The sequence below is a fragment of the Colobus angolensis genome, unplaced genomic scaffold, assembly GCF_000951035.1.
Source record: "Colobus angolensis palliatus isolate OR3802 unplaced genomic scaffold, Cang.pa_1.0 Scaffold30, whole genome shotgun sequence".
In the NCBI taxonomy this organism is placed as follows: Eukaryota; Metazoa; Chordata; class Mammalia; order Primates; family Cercopithecidae; genus Colobus; species Colobus angolensis.
The window spans coordinates 2,191,230-2,214,735 of record NW_012116266.1 but is presented as its reverse complement, the minus strand read 5'-3'; the positions used below and the strand labels follow the sequence as shown (position 1 = coordinate 2,214,735).

Here is a 23,506-nt window from a genome sequence, read left to right as displayed (position 1 = left end):
TGAGGAAATGCAACCAGAGGATGAGTCAAAAGCTCAAACAAGTCAGGTCAGTTTGCTGCATGTCTTAAGAATTATTAGCGTGACCAAAATGACCAGGAATGTGGTTTATAGACTTCCAGTCTCTGATTCTTTTTTCACATATCTGTGGGTTGAATAGGGAAGTTTCTATCCTTTGTAGACACCTTTCTTCTTGATAATAAAGACCTGTGAACTAACTGCAGCTGGACTATATGCATGTGTACACACCTCCCTTGGCCTTCCTCTGTAACTAGCTGGTTTTCTCATCTTTTTTTCTTCCCTAAATGAGTACTCCAGATAAATAACCTTGTTTAAACTACTAGCATTTGTAGAATATTTTGCTTATCTGCTTACCTTTCCTTCTTTAATTTTCATTTTCTGGTAGCAGTTTTTCCTTCTTTCTTGTGTCCTGAACAAAGTGGTCATGTTTGGTGTTTCAATAATATGTCAGACATTTGAACAATTCTAGAAGTAGATTTTCTTTTTTTTTTGAAAAATATTCTAATATAGAAGTATGCTGCTTGAAGAAGTAGGTCTTCAAAATAAACTGAATTTAATAAGAACTGGTTAATATAGCCTTTATTTTTTCCTAATTAAAGAAATGATATTCACCCAATTTAAACTTTTTGTCAGCATGTGACATGCAGTATAGCCAGTATTTCTACACTGACATCATATTTTGGTGCAAAGCAAGGAAACTGGCATTTTAATGATCCAGTGTAGCCATTTATTTGTGGGATAAATATGATTGTGCTGCTAGGCTGTATAGAATGTCAGAAATCCCTTTGACTTCTCTCTCTTTTGGAGGAAGAATGGTTGGAGGTCAAGTTTCTGGAGGTCTGACAGATCAGCTGTTGCCAACTATCTGGAACTGTACAAGTTACTTAGCCCCTCTAAGCCCCAGCTTCCTTATCAATCACATGGACATAGTAATAGTGCCCATCCCAGAGACTGTGGCTGGCCTACATGGCATCCCCCATGTAAAGTGGTTTGCACAATGCCTGGCCTACAGGAGGTACACAGGAAATGTTACCGATTGATGACTGACCAGAGGCTTAGGGAATCCAAGTTGTGAACTGCTCTTTCATGAATAAAGTATTTCTTTTATTAAAAAAGAAAGGAGATTTAAGGGTAATTGTGAGATAGTTGTGGAGAGGGGTGATTTTCAGGGTCTTCCTGGTTGTATGGCTGCAGATGAGCTTGATTGGTCTACCTCAGACAGAAGTGAACACCTAAGTAGGAGAGACTACATTAGGATGCACGTGATGTCTCAGAGACTGCAAGCCCTGGACCACATGGAGGCAGTTGTACTGTAGGGGTGTAAAGAAGTTTTCCGTAAACCTTTGCCTATAATCAGGGCACTCTAGGTCAGGCTTGGATATTAGGCATTTCAGTGGGTTGTCAAGGTGAACTGTTTGCTTCTTGGAGCTAATTGCCAAGATGGATATGGTATGGCCCCAAATACTTATAGTATAAATAGCACATGTTCAGATGATAATTTCCCCAAGAAGTATTCCAATTAGACATCCACTCACCTCTCCTCCCTTTCCCCCAACTCCCCAAATGAAACCAAACCTAAGAAATACTTTCATCTGCCTTTGGTAGTTTTCTGGCTTTGGAATGAAATGGAATAATCATAAAACCATGACAAATAGAAATATCAGACATAAATTCTGTTTTTATTTGGACACTAGGATAATTGAATATGTTATGACAAGGAGATAAGATTTTGGTCTTCGCATCTTATCAGTCTTAAACAAGAAGAGTTAGTACACTGATTCCCCTCTTCTTATACATTACGGCTAAAATTATGAGAGCTAGTAAACTTGGTAATTACTGTGGACAGCCTTGTGTAATGTAATGGACTTTCATCTCTGCAGAACGTTTAGACTGTAGTTAGAAGGATTTATCACTGTTGGGCTGCATAAGTATTGTCACTTGTTCCCTTCAGAACCAGTGTGATACTGAGATGATGCCGTCTTACTATTTTTGGCTTTGCAGTGGTTTGTTAAACAGTTTCTGGAAATGGTTAATTATTATTCTTTACCCTTCTAGTTAACTATAACTATATCCTTATTTATTCTTTTATTTGGGACGTTAATCCTCTTAAGACCTACTAATGCATTTTAGGATTATTACCCAAATAGAATATTTATGAATTATCTTGTCTGCCATCAGATCTTAAATTTGTTTTTCCATATAGTTTTTCAAAGTTCTTGGACTTCTATATTTTCACACCATAATGTGTTAAACATTCATTAACTTATTTGTATGAAGCACTTGTTTGTGATGTAATAATTTGAGAATCTTTATTCTTTCATGGGAAGCATAATCTCTTCCTTGATACACAGACCTACATATCCAACTATTTAACCTATATCTCCACTCGGATGTCTTATAGGCAATTCAAGCTTAACATACCCAAAATGGAACTCTTGATTGTACTGTCTGCTACCCTAGCCCGTCCCTCCCCGATACTTCCCATCATTGTACTGTCTGCTACCCTAGCCCGTCCCTCCCCGATACTTCCCATCTGGTTAAATGGAACATCACCTTCCAGTTGCTTAGGCCAAAAACCTTTTCCCTTCTCTTCCTCTCAAGCATCATGCCAAGCCATCAAGTCTTGTGTTCCCTTAAAAAACTATCCGGAGATCCAACCACTTCTTCTTTGCTGCCAACCTGTTCTAACCCACTATCTCTCACGTGCACCATTAGTGGGTCTTCTTCTCTTCTCCCTGATTTTGTCCCTCTCCTATCACTCTGGTTCTCCTCTATTTCACACATATCAGGCAGAGTGATCCTTTTAAATTCTGATTGGATCATTTCACTCGTGGCTCAACCTCCAGGGATTTTCTATCAACTTAGAATGACTTTTTTTCCCCTGCCTCTGATCATAATGTGGTCACTGAAGAAAATTAGGCCACTGTTAGTTGTTATAGTTGGTTGGCAGGAAGTGCTCTTTATGTTTGTGTATTTAAACACATGCCCTAGAAAGACTAATGAGATATAAAAACTATGCACTTATAATTCTATTTTTAGTTTTTGGAGGAACCTCCGTAGCATTTTCCAGGGTGGTTGCACCGTTTTATAATCTCCCCGATGGTGCACAAGGGTTCCAATTCTCCACATCCTTACCAGCACTGGTTATTTTCTGTTACTTATGTTTTAAAAAAATATTAGCTACTCTAAGGAGTATGAAGTGGTATCTTTGTGGTTTGGTTTGCGTTTCCCTAATGATTAGTGATGTTGAACATCTTTTCATGTGTTTATTGGCCATTTTTACATTTTATTTGGAGAAGTGTCTATTCAATTCTTTGCTCATTTTCTAATCCAGCTGTTTGGGGTTTTTGTTGGTTGTTGCTGTTGAGTTCTAGGAGTTCTTTATATACTCTGGATATCAATCCCTTACCATATATATGATTTACAAATATTTTCTCCCATTCTATGGGTTGGCTTTTCATTCTGTGGATAGTGTTCTTTGATGCACAAAAGTTTTACATTTTGATGCAGTCCAATTTATCTGTTATTTATTTTGTTGCCTGTGCTTTTGATGTTTTACATTCAAGAAATCATTGCCAAATCCTATGTTACGAAGGCTTTCTCCTCTGTTTCCTGCTGAGTTTAGTCATTTTAGCTCTTATATTTAGGACTTTGGTCAATTTTGAGTTAATTTTTAAATGGTGTAAGGTTAGGGACCAACTTTATTTTAATTTTTTGCGTGTGGATGTCCAGTTTTTCCAACACTATCTTTCCCTTGTGAATGTTTTCCCATTTATTTGTGTCTTCTTTAATTTATTTCATTCTTTTTCTTTTTCTTCTTTTTTTTTTTTTGAGATGGAGTCTCCCTCTGTTGCCCAGGTTGGAGTGCGGCGGAGCGATCTCGGCTCACTGCAACATCCGCCTCCTGGGTTCAAGTGATTCTCCTGCCTCAGCCTCCTGAGTAGCTGGGATGACAGGTCCCCACCACCACACCCGGCTAATTTTTGTATTTTTAGAAGAGAAGGGATTTCGCCATGTTGGTCAGGCTGGTCTTGAACTCCTGACCTCAAGTGATACACCCGCCTTGGCCTCCAAAAGTGTGTGATTACAGGCATGAGCCACCGCGTCTGGCCTGAGGTAGTTTCCTTCTATCTGCTTTTGCGTATTTTGTCTCACAACTTTCTTTAAAAGGGAAACCAGACTATGAGTAGAATAATTGGCTGTGCATTATTAGAAAGCCAATTTTGGGTGAGACACTTATATCTGTAGATTTAAATTTCCTAATTTTAAAAATAAGGAGGTTGAATTAGATTTGGGAATCTCAAACTTTAGTGTGAGTTGGAACCAATTGGGGAAGTTGTTGAAAAGATTTTTTGAGTTTATAGGTCTGTACGGGGTCTAGTGGTTTGCATTTTTATAAGTCTCAGGTGATTTTGATATGGATGTATTTGTTCTCTGGAACCCCTTATGGCTCTAAAATTCTGTGAAATATCCTCCAATAAAAGGCATTTGGATATTTATTAGAGGACATGAAATGAGGGTATGGGCCATTGAGTTACGGATTGTTCGTTATTCCAAGCCATGGTTGCATTTGTGGACAAGCTGCCTCCTGAGATTTGGGCATGTTGGATGGAGAGTAGGAATTATGAAGTGAGGACATTTATTGCTTGAAAATGAAAAGAGTAGCTGGCTTCAGGAATGGCTGATGTAAGATGATTCAGGGACAAACGAGCTTTTGCAAAATAGAAGCAGAGGAGAGGGGCTAAGGAACAGTGGTCAGCAGAGAAACTGCTGGGGGGCTCACACTGCCTACTTGATTTATCACTAGGAAGTCCATAAAGTCATATTTTACCACCAGGAAGTCCAGAAACAAAGACAGTCTCTGGTCTGGGAATTCCAAACAGGAGTGCTGGGAGCCTAGAGCAAAGGAATGTTACTGGAGGTGAAAAACTGATGACCAATTTGTATACACATGCATACTTACACCTGTAAAATTAGTGTAAATACATTGTATGAAATTAGTGGTTACTCTGACATATTTACTTACATGGTCTAAGAATTCAGAGTTCATAAAAATATAATATGAAAAGTGAAAATTTCTCTTCCAGCACGCCCCAAAGGCTGTTACATTTCTGTTTTTAGTTCTCACAACGTTAAATAATTTATCTCTACCCTATTTTTAGATCCTTCAACCTAAGTACTATCTTTTGTCTGCCTGCTTTGAAAGGCAAAGCCTGTATCACACTGTGGTGTTCTTCCCCTTTGCGCCCTACCACTTTGATTTTTATTCTTTACTTATTTTGAATTTGCTGTGGTTTTAGCAGTCATTTTACATCTGAAAAGGACTTGGAACAGCGGGACTTAGGGTTAGAATTCTATGTTCAGTTGTTGTCTTCTGCCTCTGGGGAGAAAAGTAAACTTGGAGACTCAGCAAGAACAGTTGGAACCCAAGTACCCCCATTTGAGGATTTGCCGGAAGCTCCTGCTTGGCATACAAAGCCTCAGAAAGTTGATGGTGAGGGGTGAAGAAACATTTTGTGGAGGAAAAATTGCATATTTCCTGCCCTGTTATTTTTTTTTTAAAAGTTAAGAAGGGGCCAGAGGATGAAGAGTCTATACAGATTTTGTTGTGGTTTGATCAGGAAGCCACTGATGGGTTTTAAACAAGGAAATAACATTATCTGATTTATATTTTAATAAGATCATTATGGCAGCTCTCTGGAAGATGAACAGAACTGAGCAAGAGTGGCTCAGGGAGACCAGCTGGGAGGGGCTTGCATTTGTCCAGGCAGTGATGGTGTAGACTGCACTGGGTGATAAGCAGAGGAATTGCAGGGATGCAAGTAGATTTGGGATACATTTTGGATTATTGTAGGCTAGAAAAGGAGAGGAATTATAGTAGATTCCCCTAAAGATGTTCACATCCTAATCTCCAACACCTATGAATATGTTCTCTTACATGGCAGAATACACTTTGTAGATATGACTAAATTGAGGCTGTTGAGATGGGAGCATATCCTGGATTATCTTTGTGGACCCAGTATAATCACAAGGGCCCTGATACAGTCAGAGAGAAGGAGATATAATGTTGGAAACAGAGGTTTGAGTGATGTGAGGAGGGGCCCACAAGCCAAGGAATACAGACAGCCTTTAGAAGGTGGAAAAGATTAGGATACAGGCTCTTCCCTAGAACCTCCAGATGGAGCCAGCCCTGCCAACACCTTAACTTTAAACTCTAGACTTTGATTTTGAACTTTTGTCCTCCAGAAGTGTAAGATAATAATTTGTGTTGTTGTAAGCCCTGACATCCAGGGAAATTTGTTAGGATAGCAGCAGGAAATAATCCAGAAGTCAAAAATGACTACTATGCTTTATCCTGGGGAATAGTGCTACTATGTCGCAATGTGGGGCCGAAAAGGAAGATTTAGGAGGCTGACAGGAAACTGAGCCTGTTCAGCTCAGGAGGACTGTTGGTCATATCTGTGCATATGTTAATAACTTCGTTGTCTCTGGGCTCAGGGATAAGTCAGGATGAGATGGAAATGTGGGAGCCTTCACCAGGCAAATGGTATGTAGAGACCTGGGGGTTTCACTCATGGAGAGACTGTATTACGTGAATTGTGGAAAAACAGCTTAGTAATTTCCGTCAGAGGCCACATAGAGACCTATTCCCTCTCCTTGCTTGCTGTCTAAATTATAGTTGTTTTCTTTTGAGTCATCAAATGACATTTCAAAAGATAATACGAAGCTGCCACTTTGGGAGAAAGAAAGCAATATTAAGCAGCTTTTTCAAAGATCAAATTTCTGGACTCTGTAGATAGTTGCAGTATTTCTTCCGTTATTATTTTTTGAAGGATATTTGACAGATTTAAGCTCATTTGACAGATTTAAACCTGTAGTTTAATTTGGAGGGAAAGCTTCTGTGGCTATATGTTTTAAAAAATCTAGCTCTTTTCAGTTGGATTATATTTAACTGTTGAAAGAACGAAACTTCCCATTTTTGTTTGCATCACTTCTTGCTGTTTTGTTTCAAGGGCCTTGGTGACAGCTGAAAATAAGCTTTGAAAATAAAGTTGAATTTTGACTGGGCACGTTAGCTCACGCCTGTAATCCCAGCACTTTGGGAGGGCAAGGCGGGTGGATCACCTGAAGTCAGGAGTTTGAGACCAGCCTGGCCAACATGGCAAAACCCCATCTCTACTAAAAATACAAAAGTTAGCTGGGCGTGCCTATAGTCCCAGCTACTCGGGAGGCTGAGACAGGATAATCGCTTGAACCCAGGAGGCAGACATTGCAGTGAGCCAAGATCGCACAACTGCACTCCAGCCTGAGTGACAGAGCGAGACTGTTTCAAATAAATACATAAGAAAAGAAAGTTGAATTTTGTGTTGCGGCAACACATCTAGAAGAATCTATACATACATCTTCTGTACATAGAGAGCAGCGGTTCTCAATCATTTTGCTCCCTGCTGCCAACGCTTCCCCATAGGACATTTGGCAGTGTCTGGAGACATTTTTGGTTGTCAGAACTGGGTGGGGGAGGCTACTGGCATCTAGTGGGTAGAGGCTAGTAATGCTGCCAAATGTACCACAGGGCACAGGGCAGTCCCCTAAAATCAAAGAAGTATTTAGCCTAACGTGTCAGTAGTGCTGAGGTAGAGAAACCCTGCAATAGAACTTATAAACTGATAAATTTTGTTTCTTTCTGTTCTCTTTCTGTCACTCAGCATGGTTTCCTACATTGCATCTAGTTGCTTGGTGAGCCAGCCAGGTTAGCTTTTTTCTGCCCTAAGTACTACAACATTTTCTTTCTTTGTTTTTCTTTGAGATGGGTTTTTGCTCTTTTACCCAGGCTGGAGTGCAGTGGTGTGATCATTGCTCTCTGTAGCCTTGAACTTGTGGGCTTAAGCAATCCTCACACCTCAGCCTCCTGTGTAGCTAGTACTATAGGCTCGCAGCACCATGCCTGGCTATTTTTTCTACTTTTTGTAGAGACACGGTCTTACGGTGTTGGCCAGGCTGGCCTCAGACTCCTTGCCTTAATTCATCCTCTGACCTCAGCCTCCCAAAGTATTGAGATTACAGGTGTGAGCCACTTCTGGCCTACATTCTTGCAGATTCTATACTTTTTATTTTGTGGGAAATTGGCTAATTTAGTATTCACTGGAATAGGAAGCAGAAAGAAAAGAGTTTGCTTGAAGTCTTCATTTAAATGGATTTTAAAATTTTCTTTTTGCCAAGATAAAAGTGTTACATTTATTATAGTCGTCTACTTTTGGAAAAAATTAATGTACTGTAAGTAGCTTTTATTTTGAGCTCTTAATCAAGTATTAATAACATTATGTTTTCTCTAATTATGACTAATTGAATATTGCCGAGATATAGTTATTTGCTTATTTCAGGTAATTAAAAACATCATCTGAAATAACTGTAATTGAAAGAATATAAAATCGTAAAAATTGCTCTGTTTGTTTTTTATTCTTTGGCACTATTACAGTATTTTGAAGCATTGTGAATTTTTTAAAAATTCAAGAAAAGTCTCCTTGCTGTCATTTGATGACTTAAGTAGCAGCCCAGAGAACAGATGTAGGAATGAAGTGATTTATACAATGCTTCAGAATCTTTTTGTTCCTGAATTTCACAATATAAACTTCATGAAATTGGTAAGAGATTTTGAGAAACCCTACATTATTTAGTAGGATATGGGATATACCTTTATTTCTGTGACTTAAAATGAGGCCTCTAAGATGGGAAATATAGTTAGTAAATAAAAATAATTAAGTTTATGCCTTTAAAAATTCCTAAAATGAGATATTGTATATGACAATGTATATGATGATGTATGCCTAGAAGTAGTGACATGTTTGAAATATTAGAAGCAGTAGAGAGATTATGACTTCCAGAATATGGAAATGGACTTTTAGAAAATTAAAGATAAACATTATGTTGTTTTTTAGGAATGTTTAATATATATACATTCATGCATGTGATCCATGTGGTTTGTTAGGGAGCTGCGTCTTCATTTGCTGATCATTCTTCTGAAATTTTAACATGTATGTATAAGACATGAAAGTGACGCTCTTGGACTTGAATTCTTTTTGGGAAGCTTATAGTGCATAGTATCTCTTGGTTTTCAAAGTGACACTGTTCTAATTGAAAATGTTGATTTTAAAACCCAATGAGTATGTTGCTTTACAATTGACTTCTGTAATTTTTTCTCTGTTATCTTAGGTTTCGTATTTAAACTCTAGCTCTATCAGATAGTAAGTTATCCATGGAATTATATACCCTCCTTTGTTCATTTACTAGAATTTTTTTGTCCCCAGTATGCCCTCATTTATTGACTCATTCATATGCCTACTTATTTACTCACTTGTCCATTACTTCGAAATTTAATCACTCAGTAAACATTAAAGGATATATCTTTAATTAGTGTATTAGTCTGTTCTCAAATTTCTATAAAGAAATACCTGAGACTGGGTAATGTGTAAAGAAAAGAGGTTTAATTGGCTCATGGCTGTCCACACTTTTCAACAATTAAGTCTCATGACAACTCACTACCGCCATGACAGCTCCAAGGCGGATGGCTCTGCAGGCTGTACAGAAGGCATGGCAGCATCTGCTTCTGGGGAGGCCTCAGGAAACATTTACTCATGGCGGAAGGCAAAGCGGAAGCAGGTGTCTTACATGGCAGGAGTAGGACCAAGAGAGGGGGGAAATGCGACACACTCTTAAACAGCCAGCTGTCATGAACTCGCTATTGTAACAACAACTCCAAGGGATTCGAGTGTTAAACCATGGGAAACAACTTGGGTGATCAAATCACCTCCCACCAGTCCCCACCTCCAACACTGGGGATTATAAATGAACATGAGATTTGGGTGGGGACACAGATGCAAATCATAAAATTCCACCCTGGCTCCTCCCAAATCTCATGTCCTTTTCATGTTGCAAAATCCAATCGTGCCTTCTCAGCAGTCCCCCAGAGTCTTCACTCATTCCAGCATTAACTCAAAAGTCCAAAGTCCAAAGTCTTTTCTGAGATAAGGCTAGTCCCTTCTGCCTGTGCACCTATAAAATCAAAACCAAGTTAGTTACTCCCAAATTACAATAGAGGTACAGGCATTTGGTAAATACTCCCATTCCAAAAGGGAGAAATCAACCCAAAGAAAAGGGCTTATAGGCCCCATGCAAGTCTGAAACCCACCTAAGCAGTCATTAAACCTTAAAGTTCTAAAATAATCTTTTTTGACTCCATGTCTCACATGCAGGGCACACTGTTGTGAGGTGTGGCTACCAAGGCCTTGGCAGCCCTGCCTCTGTGGCTTTGCAGGGTTCAGCCCCCAAGGCTGCTCTTAAGGGCTGGCACTGAGTGCCTGTGGCTTTGCAGGCACAGAGTGCGAGCTGCTGGTGGATGTACGATTTTGATGTCTTCAGGATGGTGAAGGTGTCCTGCTCACAGCTCAACTAGGCAGTACCCCAGTGGGGACTCTGTGTGGGGGCTCCACCCCACATTTCCCCTCTGTGCTGCCCTATTAGAGGTTCTCCATGAGGGCTCTGCCCCTGAAGCAGGCTTCTGCCTGCACATCCAGGCTTTTCCATATATCCCCTTGAAATCTAGGCAGAGGTTCCCAAGCCTCAACTCTTGTACTCTGTGCACCTGCAGGCATAATGCCACCTTGCAACCTTGGAAGCTGCCAAGGTTCATGGCTTGCACCCTCTGAAGCAGCGGCCTGAGCTGTACCTGGGCTTCTTTTAACCATGACTGGCCAGAGCTAGAGTGCCTGGGAAGCAGGGAGCAGTGTCCCGAGGCAGACAGCAGGGCCCTGGGCTTGGCCAATGAAACAATTCTTCCCTCCTAGGCCTCTGGGCCTGTGATGGGCTGCTGTGAGAGTCTCTAAAATGCCTTGAAGGCTTTTTTTCCCCATTGTCTTGGCTATCAGCACTTGACTCCTTTTTACTTATGCAAATTTCTACAGTCTGCTTGAATTCTTCTCCTGAAAATGGGCTTTTCTTTTTTTCACCACATGGCCAGGCTGCAAATTTTCCAAATCTTTATGTTCTGCCTCCCTTTTAAACCTAAGTTCTAGTTTCAGTTCATTTCTTGACTTACGCATATGAGCATAGGTTGTTTGAAGCAGCCACATCTTGAACACCGCTGCTTAAAAATGTCTTCTACTAGATATCCTAAATCATCTCTCTCAAGTTCAAAGTTTCATTTATCCCTGGGGCAGGGTCATAGTCCAGCCAAGCTCTTTGCCAAGGTGTAACAAAAGTGACCTTTTCTCTAGTTCCCAGTAAGTTCCTCTTCTCCATCTGAGTCCTCATCAGCCTCGCCATCTCTCTTCATGTCACTATGAGCACTTTGGTCGTAATCATTCAACTAGTCTCTAGGAAGTTCCAAATGTTTCTCCATCTTCCTGTCTTCTTCTGAGCCCTCCAAACTTTTCCAGCCTCTGCCTGTTACCCAGTTCCATGGCTGCTTCCACATTTTCAAGTATCTTTATAGCAATACCTCACTCTTAGTACCAATTTTCTGTATTAGTCCATTCTCACATTGCAATAAAAAAATACCTGAGACTGGTTGATTGATAAAGAAAAGAAGTTTAATTGCCTCATGGTTCTGTAGGCTGTACAGGAACCATGACAGCATCTGCTTCTGGGGAGGCCTCAGGGAGCTTTTACCCATGGTGGAAGGCAATGTGGGAGCAGGCATTCACATGGCCAGAACAGGAGGAAGAGAGAGGGGAGGAGGGGCCACACACTTTTAAACAACCAGATCTCATGACAGCTCACTACCATGATGACAGCTCCAAGGGGGATGGTGTTAAACCATGAGAAACTGTCCTCCTGATCAAAATCCTCATGATCACCTCCTACTAGACCCCACCTCCAACATCGGGGATTACAGTTGAACATGAGATTTGGGTGGGGACACAGGTCCAAACTATATCAATTGGCTTAAAGGATTTATTTTTTATATTTAACTATCTATTCCACAACTCCACTTGGGCGTGTAATGTGCATATCAAACTTAGATTCAGAGTCCTGAATTCCTACCACCACCTTCTTCTCCTGCAGTCTTCCCCATCTTAATAAATTGCTTGCTCCTTCTGGTTACTCAGGCCAGACATTTTAGAGTTTTCTTGTCACCTCTATTTCATTTATAATCCACGTCTAATCTGTAAGTGAGTCCTACTGACTTTGCCTTCACTATCTTCCCAGAATCTGACCAAGTCTCATCAACTCCACTGTTATTCCCCAAGTCAAACCCCTATCACCTCCTACCTGGATTATTATTGCCACAGCCTCTTAAGCCACTCTGCTTCTCCCTTGCCCCTTGACCACTTTAGTGCATTGTCCATACAGTAGCTTCTGGTGAACTTTAAAAAATGGAAACCTGATCATATCATTCCTCACTCAGAATTCTCAGCACATTACTATTTCATTCAGAATAAAAGGCAAAGTTCTTACAGTGGCCCACAAGGCACTACACAACTGACCCCTCACTGGTTCTGTGACTCTTGCCTGCACAACTCCTGTAGTATCCCTCCACTTGACCCACACTGGCCTTTTTATTGTTATTCTTTGAATAGACCAAATGTGTCTCTGCCTCAGGGCTTTTACAACCAGCTGTTCCCTCTGCCTGGGATTCTCTTTCCTTAGGTATTTACGTGACTTGTACCTTCACCTAGTCTTTGCTCAGATATCACCTCTTCGAAGACTCCTTCTTTGACCATCCTATTTAAAACTGTCACCTCTTTGTTCTGCAAACTCCCTAACTTATTTTGACTCTTATCTACTTTAATCTTTTTACCTATATCACTCATCATTATCTAACTTACTTTATATTTACTTGTTGGTCATATTAGCCATCCCCCGCAAAACACATACCCTAAAATGTAAACCCTGGAAGGCCAGGGCTTCTGCTTGAAATGTGGTAGACACACATGATTATTTGCTTAATGAGTAAATGATTTCATGTATGATGTAGAAGCCAACAAGGCAATATATAATCTGAGGAAATAAACATATTCCTCAGATACATAATAGATATATTCTATTTTTATTTTGTGTGTCTTCAAGGCTCCATGCAATTTCTAGGTTCACATTTAGAAACAAAAATGGAGTTTTAATAGGCCTAAAACATTACATGGACATGGTGAGACCTATCATTTGTGTACGAAAATAGGAGATTCTGCATAGTGGTCAGTATTCTACATGTTAGTTTTAAAAATTGTGCAAATACAGGTTGAGTGGTTGATATTTTCCAGAGCTCTGTGGAAGTTCAGTATTAGAGAACATGAGGTCGCCTATGAATATTAGCTTTTCTACATCTAGCTTTGGGTAAAGTATGTGTACTACAAATACTTGTTTTGAGTAAAATTGTGAAACAGGACAATTGTGGACCTCTATGTCAAGGAACAGGCCTTAATCATGTTACTTAGGAAGTCTACTGGCACCTGCATTTTTGTAAAATGGAGAAATCCATTTTTGGCGTGACTCCCAATTTGAAAGTTACTCTTTTCATCCAAAGGGGTAGAATGCAGCCCATCCATAGTCATAGATAAGATCAGAATTCAGTGCAAAGGACAGAGCCAGACATGGCTGAGGACTGGAGAACACTGAACTTTTCCTAATCTGTAGTTGTAGTTCTCTGTAGATAAAAGGGATCTCTGCCGCAGTAATATGCAACTTGCTGAGGGTTGTCAAGGAAAGCAAAGACCACTTAGGAATATCATTGTCAAACAGCTGTATATTTAACATGAACTTTGAGCAATCTCATAAGCAGAGCCTGAAAAATTCTACAAATGGAAATATCAGCTCTGGTATAGAAATTCCAACACAAATCAATGGGTAGAAACAGTATGAAACCTACCAGCAAGGATCAGTAAATTGAGGTACGTCAAGAGAAGAGAGCTCTGGCCTGGACAGATCTGCTCAGCCTTCTTTGATTACACGTTTTCAGTAATTTATTAATGAGGGAGAATTGGAGGTTAATATTTGAATCTATATCATTTATGGTTTGCTAGATACAACGATGCTCAAATGAACTGTATAAATTACTGTACCATAATTTTCATTTTGTATTTCAGAGTTACTCATTCTTAACTAATCCTTATGTAGTCATCATAAAGACCCAAGTTAAAGAACCTTCTGTTGCCTTGGATTGATATTTGCATTGACATGAGTCCACTGGGCTGTTCTAGTCAAAATTTCAAGGACCAGAGTAGGCAGTCCAGGGAAGTAGGACTCTTTAGGAGGGTTGCCTCACATGAGGCTTTTTTTTTCTTTTAGAATAGTATTCACATTATGTAAGCAAATTAAAAAAAAAACTGCCATGTAATGAGTCACAGACACTAAGCATGGTGCTTGATGTCTTGCTTTCCAGAATCTATATTTTATTTCCATTCTTTTATTTAAATTATTTAGTGGGTGTTCAATAATTCTGGCTAGAAAGACAAAGTATGTTCTTGCTTTATGACACAAGTGTTAGCAGAGAGAGAAGTGTTCCTTGGAGTTCTGCAGTTTGGTGATGTAGGAATTGACGAGGAAAAAGAACAAGGTGAATCACACCTCAGCTACTAGATTAATGCACCACATTAAATGTTACTATTCAGGAAGGCAGCCGAAAGAAACCGCTTCCATGGTAACTGTTGTCATAGTTGTATTTTTACTCATCTCTCAAAAAATACATGAAAGTGAAATAATACTGCTGTAGTGATACTTGTGCTGCTTTACCCATTTTAAATAGCAAGTGCTCCAAAGGCTTGTAATTCAGTCTTTCTCCTTAGTTGGCATTGCCAGTTAATACCCAGCAAACATTAATCACTAACGGTAAATGTGTAGAAGACATTTCATATACCTGGCCAAGGATGCTTTGTCAGTGAAAGTGTGTTGTTACCAAGTCCTCCAGGATTGCTAAATAATCACTAGGGAAAATCTTAGTTTGACCTTCCCCACACCTACCATAAGATTAAATGTACCTTCTCTTCTTTGGCTGGCCATGAAGATTTTAAAAAGAAATATTTAGTGTGGCTAATGTGATTCACTGGAATACGTATTTGGATTACCAGTGCCTACTTCCTCTTTCTCTTCAGCATCCATCTTTTGTATGTTTAAGAGTACCTTGGCCGGGTGCAGTGGCTCACACCTGTAATCCCAGTACTTTGGGAGGCCGAGGCAGGTGGATCACTTGAGGTCAGGAGTTCAAGACTAGCCTGGCCAATATGGTGAAAGCCTGTCTTTACTAAAAAAAGAAAAAATAACAAAAATTAGCTGGGTGTATTGGCACACACCTGTAGTCCCAGCTACTTGGGAGGCTGAGGCATGAGAATCGCTTGAACCCGGGAGGTGGAGGTTGCAGTGCTGAGATCATGTCACTGCACTCCAGCCTGGATAACAAAGAGAGACTCCATCTCAGAAAAAAAAAAAAAAAAAAAAGAGTACCTCCAACTGAGGTACATAAGAAAAGAGAGGAAGATGAATTTGGAATCTCTTTAAGATTGATTTATTTAGAAAAGAGCTCTTGTATAAGATTTGGTCAGAAGTTAAAATTCACAAATCCATAAATCCAAGCTTTCCTTTTTTCTGTCTCATCAGATTGCATAATCGAATATTGGCTAGATTTCTTTTACGGTAGACGTTCCATGTTTTTCAGCTAGGTTGGCACAGAGAACAAAGTCAAACAGTGATCTGCTTCCGTTAGTGGGAGATGTTCACCGTGGGTTGTGAGAACAGTGTATTTTGTTGATGCTTTGGTCTTGTTTCTGTAATAGTCTTCAAAGGGTATGACTTAAGCTTCCTAATTTAGGGCCAAAAGATAGATTGATTAACAAAATACATTAGCATTTTTGGGCATGTATGTCCTCCCCCTACCTGTCATTCTTGTGAAATTCTTTATTTTATGATAAACTGTCATGTTTAACTCACACCACAATCCACATTGCAGTATAACAGCCCAGAATGGAAGGCATCCTGTGTTTTACTTTAAAAGCATGTTTGTTAAACATTTATTTGTTAGCAAATGCTTATTAACACTTTATAATTTCATTCTATTAAATAAATCCTGGAAGAGCTGTCTGAATTCTATCTTTAAATGAGGAGAACGTCTTCCTCATAAGCCATTCTCAGCTCTCCCCAGCCCCCAGCAGACTCACTCCACAAATTCAAATACACTTGTTACCCTTACTCCAAATTCAGTAATTAATCATGCTTATATTGTATGTGGTATCTTTACAAATAATATTTATACCAGCTGTGGTGGCTCACACCTGTAATCCCAGCATTTTGGGAGGCTAAGATGGGAGGATTGCTTGAGGCCAGGAGTTCGAGACCAGCTGGGGCAACAGAGTGAGACCCATCTCTAAAAGAATAATAACAATAACGATTCTTATTATTTAATTGACATATTTTTCACTCTTTGCAGTTACTCATTTTATTTCCTTAACCATATTATAATCTTTTTGATCTAAGTGTTAATTCTCTGCCAGGCATGGTAGCTCACACCTGTAATCCTAGCACTTTTTGGGAGATCAAGGGGGGTGAATTATTGAGCCTACGAGTTTGTGACCAGCCTGGACAACATGGTGAGACCCCCATTTCTACAAAAAATAAATAAAAATATTAGCTGGGAATAGTGGCACGTGCCTGTGGTCCCATCTATTTGGGAGGCTGAGGTGGGAGGATTGCTTCAGCTAGTAGGTCAAGGCTGTAGTGAGTTGCAATTGCACCACTGCACGCCAGCTTGGGCAACAGAGCAAGACCCTGTCTCAAAAAAAACACAAACAAACAAACAAAACAAACAAAAACAAAACTAACTCTCCTATACATCTGCTCTAGTATCTTACATAAGTTCGGTATTTAATACAGATTTGTTGATGGTAAGCCCATAATACTATCAATTGGAACATGGTAGAAGAAAACATGATGATAATTTTCTCCTTCAAAGTACCTATTTAAATGCATCGTGACAAGAATGTTCAGCAAGTTACCCTAATTTGCAGTACTGCCTTCATGTAACATTTGCAGCTGTTTCACTTCTCAGGAAAATGATTCATATTATTTTGAAGACATGACAACTTGAACAAGGTCAAAGCATAATACATAATGATAATTAGCAATAAAAGTATAAAGTTTGCAAATTTTGCTGAGTATAAATGCACATTGGAATTTGCTAGATGGTGGCTAACTGTCCTGGGAGGGAACTTTAGGGTGGAGTTGATTGATACCCTTCCAAAATGTTACTATATTCTTTTTTCTCTTTTTCCTACTTTACTGTCTCCTTCCTAAATGACTGAGCTCTTTCAATATGACTGAGCTACATTGGTCACATTATTATTACTGCTATTTTCTTTGAGACTGGGTCTCATTCTGTCACCCGCACTGAAGTGCAGTGGCATGCTCTTGGCTCACTGCAGCCTCAAACACCTGGGCTCAGGTGATTCTCCTGCCCCAGCATCCTGGGTAGCATGCATTACCACGCCTGGCTAATTTTTGTATTTTTTTGTAGAGACAGGGTTTCACCTTGTTGCCTAACCTGGTCTCAAACTGCTGGTTTCAAGCGATCCTCCTGCCTTGGCCTCCCAAAGTGTTGAGATTATGGTGTGAGCCACTGAGCCCAGCCATCAGTTGCATTATTGTATTATTTAATCCTCGCAAACATCATGTTGTTAAGCTATTATTATTTGTATTTTAATGACCAGAAAACATTGAGGCTTGCAGATGTAAGGACTTCTGGCATAAATATGGCACTTTTTTGCCATTTAACTAAAACTGACACCTCATATTTCTTCCTTTGATGTGTGACCTTGGACAATAACATTACTTAATCTATCTGTGCCCTTTAAAAATGCTTCTCTTCTATAAAAGGGTAATACAAATGTCTGCTCTACCAACTGCATGGGGTGCTGTGTTCTAGATAGACATGACAGTACTTTGAGATGATTAAAATGTAAGAAATATGAGGCATTATTATTTTTATCATAACACAAACCTGTGCAATCACCAATTTAGAATGAGGGATTAGAACCAAATTATAATTAAACATGGTCTGTTGATATTTTCTTTTGGACTTCAAAACTTTTAAGATATATTTACATATTTGGATTTTTGCATTATACAGAAAAAAGATCCACAAGCTGGACTTTTATGTTTCTCCAGCTACAGGATAGGTCCAAACTAGTCCTCTTTAGAAGAACCTCTGTGATGAAAAAAAGGTGACTTCTTTTCCTCAAACTTATTTCAATTTAAGGTTGACATTTTCTTCTCATTGATATTTAATTATCTGGGGTGCTGGATTCTGTGCCTACTGTTTTCATATAAAAAGAAAAACATACCAAACAGCCATGCTGATGAAAGTCTTCCTGGTGAAGTGGACTCTTGTCCTCAGCAGCTCAACCCATGATGACAAAGGCGGGGTCCCTCTAGCATCAAATTAGCGGGTTTTCCTCCTCCCATCTTGTTAGTTGGTGAATTTTCAAATCTGCCTTCTCTGTAACATTATAAAATGTCCTGAATTTCAAAAAAAGGTGATTTTTATATTCTCTGACCTTTCTCCACCATATTTCTAGATAATGGAGTAGAAACTCTTGAAGGGTCTATTAAAAAACTGTAAAGGTAAGGGAAAGAACCATATGCAACAAGATAAAGAAAATAAAACACTTCCTGAAAAGGTTGTGGTTACACACACACTCACACACCTGCCACACATATACAGTGTAGGTGCTATATTCAGTATTTTAACAGACATAGAATAAACGTTGTTTTTTCTATGTTAGAATAAACAGAAGACAGGCATCTGCTTACTGCCTTTTGCTCTCTCTAATGCCCTGTTTCCTGAAGCCCAGACCTGTAGCCCTCTTCTTTACGAAGTCGTGTGTCAGTCATTCCACTGGTGTTTGCTCAGGCCTGCTTGATACCCTAAAGGGCTTCTTACCTCTGTTTGTAAAACATTTTCTTGTCTATTGATATTCCTCTTTTGGCCATGTTTCCTTCATTACTTAAATGAATGTCTCCCTAAATAAACTTAGTATGTCTTAAGATCAGGAAACCACTTCCAAATGCTGTTATGTTTTCCACACCACCTATAGTTTAGAGCAGGGGTCCCCAACTTCCAGGTTACCAAGTGATATCAGTCTGTGGCTAGTTAGGAACCGGGCCACACAGCAGGAGGTGAGTGGCGGATGAGTGAGCATTACTGCCTGAGCTCCACCTCCTGTCAGATCAGCAGTGGCATTAGATTCTCATAGGAGCACGATCCCTATTGTGAACTGCGTGTGCGATGGATCTAGGTTGCATACTCCTTATGAGAATCTAATGCCTGATGATCTAAGGTGGAACAGTTTCATCCTGAAACCATCCCCCACACCACCCCATCCATGGAAAAATGATCTTCCATGAAACTGGACCCTGGTGTCAAAAAGGTTGGGGACCACTGGTTTAGAGCATACTAAGGTAAAATATATGTCTCAGAAGATGTGATCATCCATAGCGTAGACACCCAGCTACCCAAGTTGCTCATTTTCTACTAAATTTTATAGTTTAGTAGAAATTCAGCCTTATAATATTTTTTGAGTTCTGGGAAAGTGTTATTTCCCATTTTCAGTTCCAGTTATGGGTACGCTCTACAGAACTCACAAATTCTTGCCAAATAGTGAAGAACACTGTTTGAACACCTATTTTGTGTGAAACATAGTTGAATGAAAACATGTGTATCCTGCACATGGCTGCTTTTTATTTTTATGATTAGATATAGAGTTATTTTTCTTCTTGTTTTTATGTCTATATTAGCTACTCTAGAATATAAGTCCCAAGAAAACATAGCTTATTTAATGCACCCTACACAGAGCTGGGCATGGATGATTGCTTAATGTCATAACATTGCTTGATGATAAGGTGCAAAACAAGTCTTAGCTGAAGAACCCAACAGCCTTCTTGAAGTCATTTAATATTATACCATTAGATGCCATCTACTAGAAAGAAAAAATACAAACAAAAGCACTTTGCGAAGACGTGTAAATTGTTCTCCAGTGAAGGAGGTTTGTGTATATAATTGAGTTTAATTGTTTTTGTTTTTAGAGCTCCTGTAATTTCCCTGTGCCAGATTCTGAGTTAAAAGAAAAATACTAAAGTGGTGAGGCAACAGCTGTTCTCAGTCCTTCAGGGTGGTAATTCTGAGCCCAGGGACGTGCTCATTCTTATTGTGAAATGATGTTCTTTGGCTATAAAACCCTGCATTCTTCCACAGTGCTATTATAGTGAATGTCCTTATAAAAGCAAGGCTGTTTAACAGATATTCCAAAAGAGAAAATAACTGATTTTGACCTAATATGTGGTTCATGAACTCTTCTCTGAAGCATTCCTAGGATCTGATTTTGTATTACTGAACACATTTCTAAACCTCACTGCATAGGTCTTTTGTAAAAGAAGAACAATACTGTAGGTAGTCTTTGTATTTTTAGTAGATTTCAGTGATGCTGGTCAGTTAATTAACTCTAAAATCTGTTAAATCAACCAAAAATGATATGACTGTATATTATAAGACTTTGTACTCATCCCAGCCATTCTTCTAACTTTTCTACCGTTTGGAAGAAGCCAATATTCTGTAAAAACACACACACACACACACACACACACACACACACATATATATATAAAACAACAATGTGGTTTATAAAATAATGATGAGAACTCACTTTACATGGTTTGAAAACATATTTTAAATGGGCATATATAAAAACTGTATAATATTTTGTTAAAGAAAAAGTGACAAATTGAAATGGAATACATAGCATCCAGAAGTTAAACGCTATTTTAATTGTGCCTAAGACAGGGCAGAAATAAAATGATAGGGAAAAGTAGCACTTGTCAGGTATTTATTTTGGTATAGAGAAGAATCTGTACCTGTATAGACACTTGTAGAATGTATAGCAACGGAAAGAGAAACAGAATGTAAGAAAACTAACATACATCAGTATATTTAAATGACTTAAAATGGATATAAATATATTAGATGAAACTAATTCCATTTGCTACATTCACAAGGAAGATGAATATGGTGAGGAAATCTTAAATCATTTCATAGAAAATGTGCTTCCTCTTAGAATTAAAATATTAAAACATTCTTACAGATAAAGGTAATAAAATCAAATTCTTTTTTTTTCCAATGGATAAACAGATATTTTGTTGCTGGCATGATAAATTGCTTCAGTTCTAGAGAGTAATCTGTTAAGATGTTTAAATCATGATGATGATGATGATAATGATAATGATGATGGCATGTGCCAGAAATGGTGCTGAGTGAGCTTGAGGGAATGGTCATTTAGGGGAAGGCTCATTGTCTTGGCCACATGTTCTTGTTTGTGATCATAAATGTCACTGATCATGTCACGTGAAGCCTGCCGGTCTCCATCCCACCTTTTCAGATTCATTGTTTGACATTTCATCTGAAAACCATTTTCCTACAGGCCATATTCATTTCTAAAAAATTTAAAAAGCCTGTTTTTCTCGCATTCATTTTGACTCGATTTTTGTAAATGTTTTCCTCCCTGCCCTGAGTGTCTTTTCTTTCCCTGACACGTGGATTCTTATTCATCTTTTGAGTTTTTGTTCAAATAGCACCTTGTCAGTGGATCCTTTCTGTACCCCTCTGTGCCTGGGTGGGGTTCAGCTGTGGTCCCTGTCCTGTGGCCCATTAGACAGGCTAAGGCTGACAGTTCTACCTGCCCCTTTGGAGACCATCACTTCTTTGAGGGCAGAAGCTGTGTTCCAGCTATCTTTATATGCAAAGCAGGACTTAATATGTTTGTGTGGAATGATTGAATGCAAAAGCAAAGGAAAACCCAGTATGATTGACTAGCTCTTTGATTAAATTCTATTAAACTGAAGCTAGTCACATTGACATGGTATAAACCTATTTTAGCATTTATCAAATAGTATAACTCCTACAATTCTGTAAAATGAAGATACTACATTTGCCACCAGATTACCTTATTTTGCAACAGAGTGTTGTCAGTGTTTGTACTTGTCGCATCACCTATTCGCTATGAAATAGGCTTTTTACTGGGTCACTGTCAAGTTCTTCTTATGTTTATAAAGATGTTCAAGTAGGTATATTTAATGAACTCATCTCTACTATATAATATTCTTAAGAGAAACTATACTAAGGATTTATCTTATTCTTAGAAATTAAATTTTACATACTTAAAGCTTTTTTTGGATCCAGAGCTGAAAAATCTCTCCTTGTACAAATTATTCATCAATATAAATATCTTTATGCAAAAATTAATGTTTCAAGGTACAGAATGAATTTAAAGACAGTGGATATTTGTATTGAATAGAGATTCTGTTGTAGATGATAGAGACCACACTTGATAGAAGTTTCTTTCTCTCTCTCTCTCTCTCTCACATAGTTGTATGGATACAGGAAGCCCACAAGTATGGTGACCCTGTTCTAGAAGGTTGTTTGGAATTCGACTTGGCGTCCTATGACATTAAGGATTTAGGAGACTTCTTTCTCATTATTTTGTATTTAAAATTTAATATTTGTTAGTTTCCTTTTTGCATTGTATGGATTGATTATTATTGAGTGACTATCTGATTTGGCAATGTGCTTGACTGAAAGTGTAAGTCATGGTTTATTTATAGTGTTTTGGTATATGGGTTTGGTATGACAAAAAGGTCTTGACAATGAATATTTGGTGAATTACTTGAAAGGTCAGATATGCTGGGGAAGAGTCATTAACCTAGACCTGTTTGCAAGACCCCTGTGATATGTGTTGTGGAGCTCACCACCCAGGGGAAGGATGGGAAAGGGAGAGACAGGGAGGAACAAATAAAGTGCTTCCAAAGCCCTGAGCGTGAAGATTGTGTGAAGGAAGACTTCTTGGAAAGCACTGCAGGTGGGACGCCTTTGAAGGATCGGGAGAGTTTCAGTCATCAAAAATACAGGGGAAGGCAAAGAGGAGCATGGGGTAGCACCGGGGGGAAGGTGGGATTAGAAAGTACTGGGAGGGGGATGCTTGGTATGTTCATGCTGGTGTCCAGTTACCATGCATGGAGCACTTCACAGATGATTTGTAGCACCCACTGTGCCTTAGGAATGCAATTCTGGAGGAAGGACGTTTGTGAGTTAAGGAAGTATGGTGTAGGTGTTTCATTTAGCCTTGTTCTTTTTTTTTTTTCTGATAGTGTGATAAAGGAGAAGTTTATGTTAGCTAATACTTGGACAAAACTTCATTGATTTGTTAATTTGCAGTATTCAAGATGCTTCTGTGAGCTGTAATAATCTTTAACACCTAGTAAATAGGATTCATGTTTAGATGGAATTATCTTTGTATTTTGAATTAAGACAAAATAATGACAATATTTGTAAACATTTGACTCTTAAAGGGGGACATAAGCTCTCAGTATTCACAAAAGGCCAGGTTCTAAGTGCTTTCTGAAGTTAGAAAGTTGCACTCTCCTATTTTACTGTCATATTCTGCTGATGCATCATTTAGAGAAAGTT

General features: G+C 38.9%; 1 protein-coding gene across 1 annotated transcript in view; it reads left to right on the top strand.

Annotated features, from left to right (window-relative positions):
* ADAM23 (ADAM metallopeptidase domain 23) overlaps nucleotides 1-23,506 on the top strand; it is a gene marked incomplete at its 5' end in the record, with an annotated part of 169,467 nt that overhangs the window by 13,406 nt on the left and 132,555 nt on the right. The window lies entirely within an intron of this gene.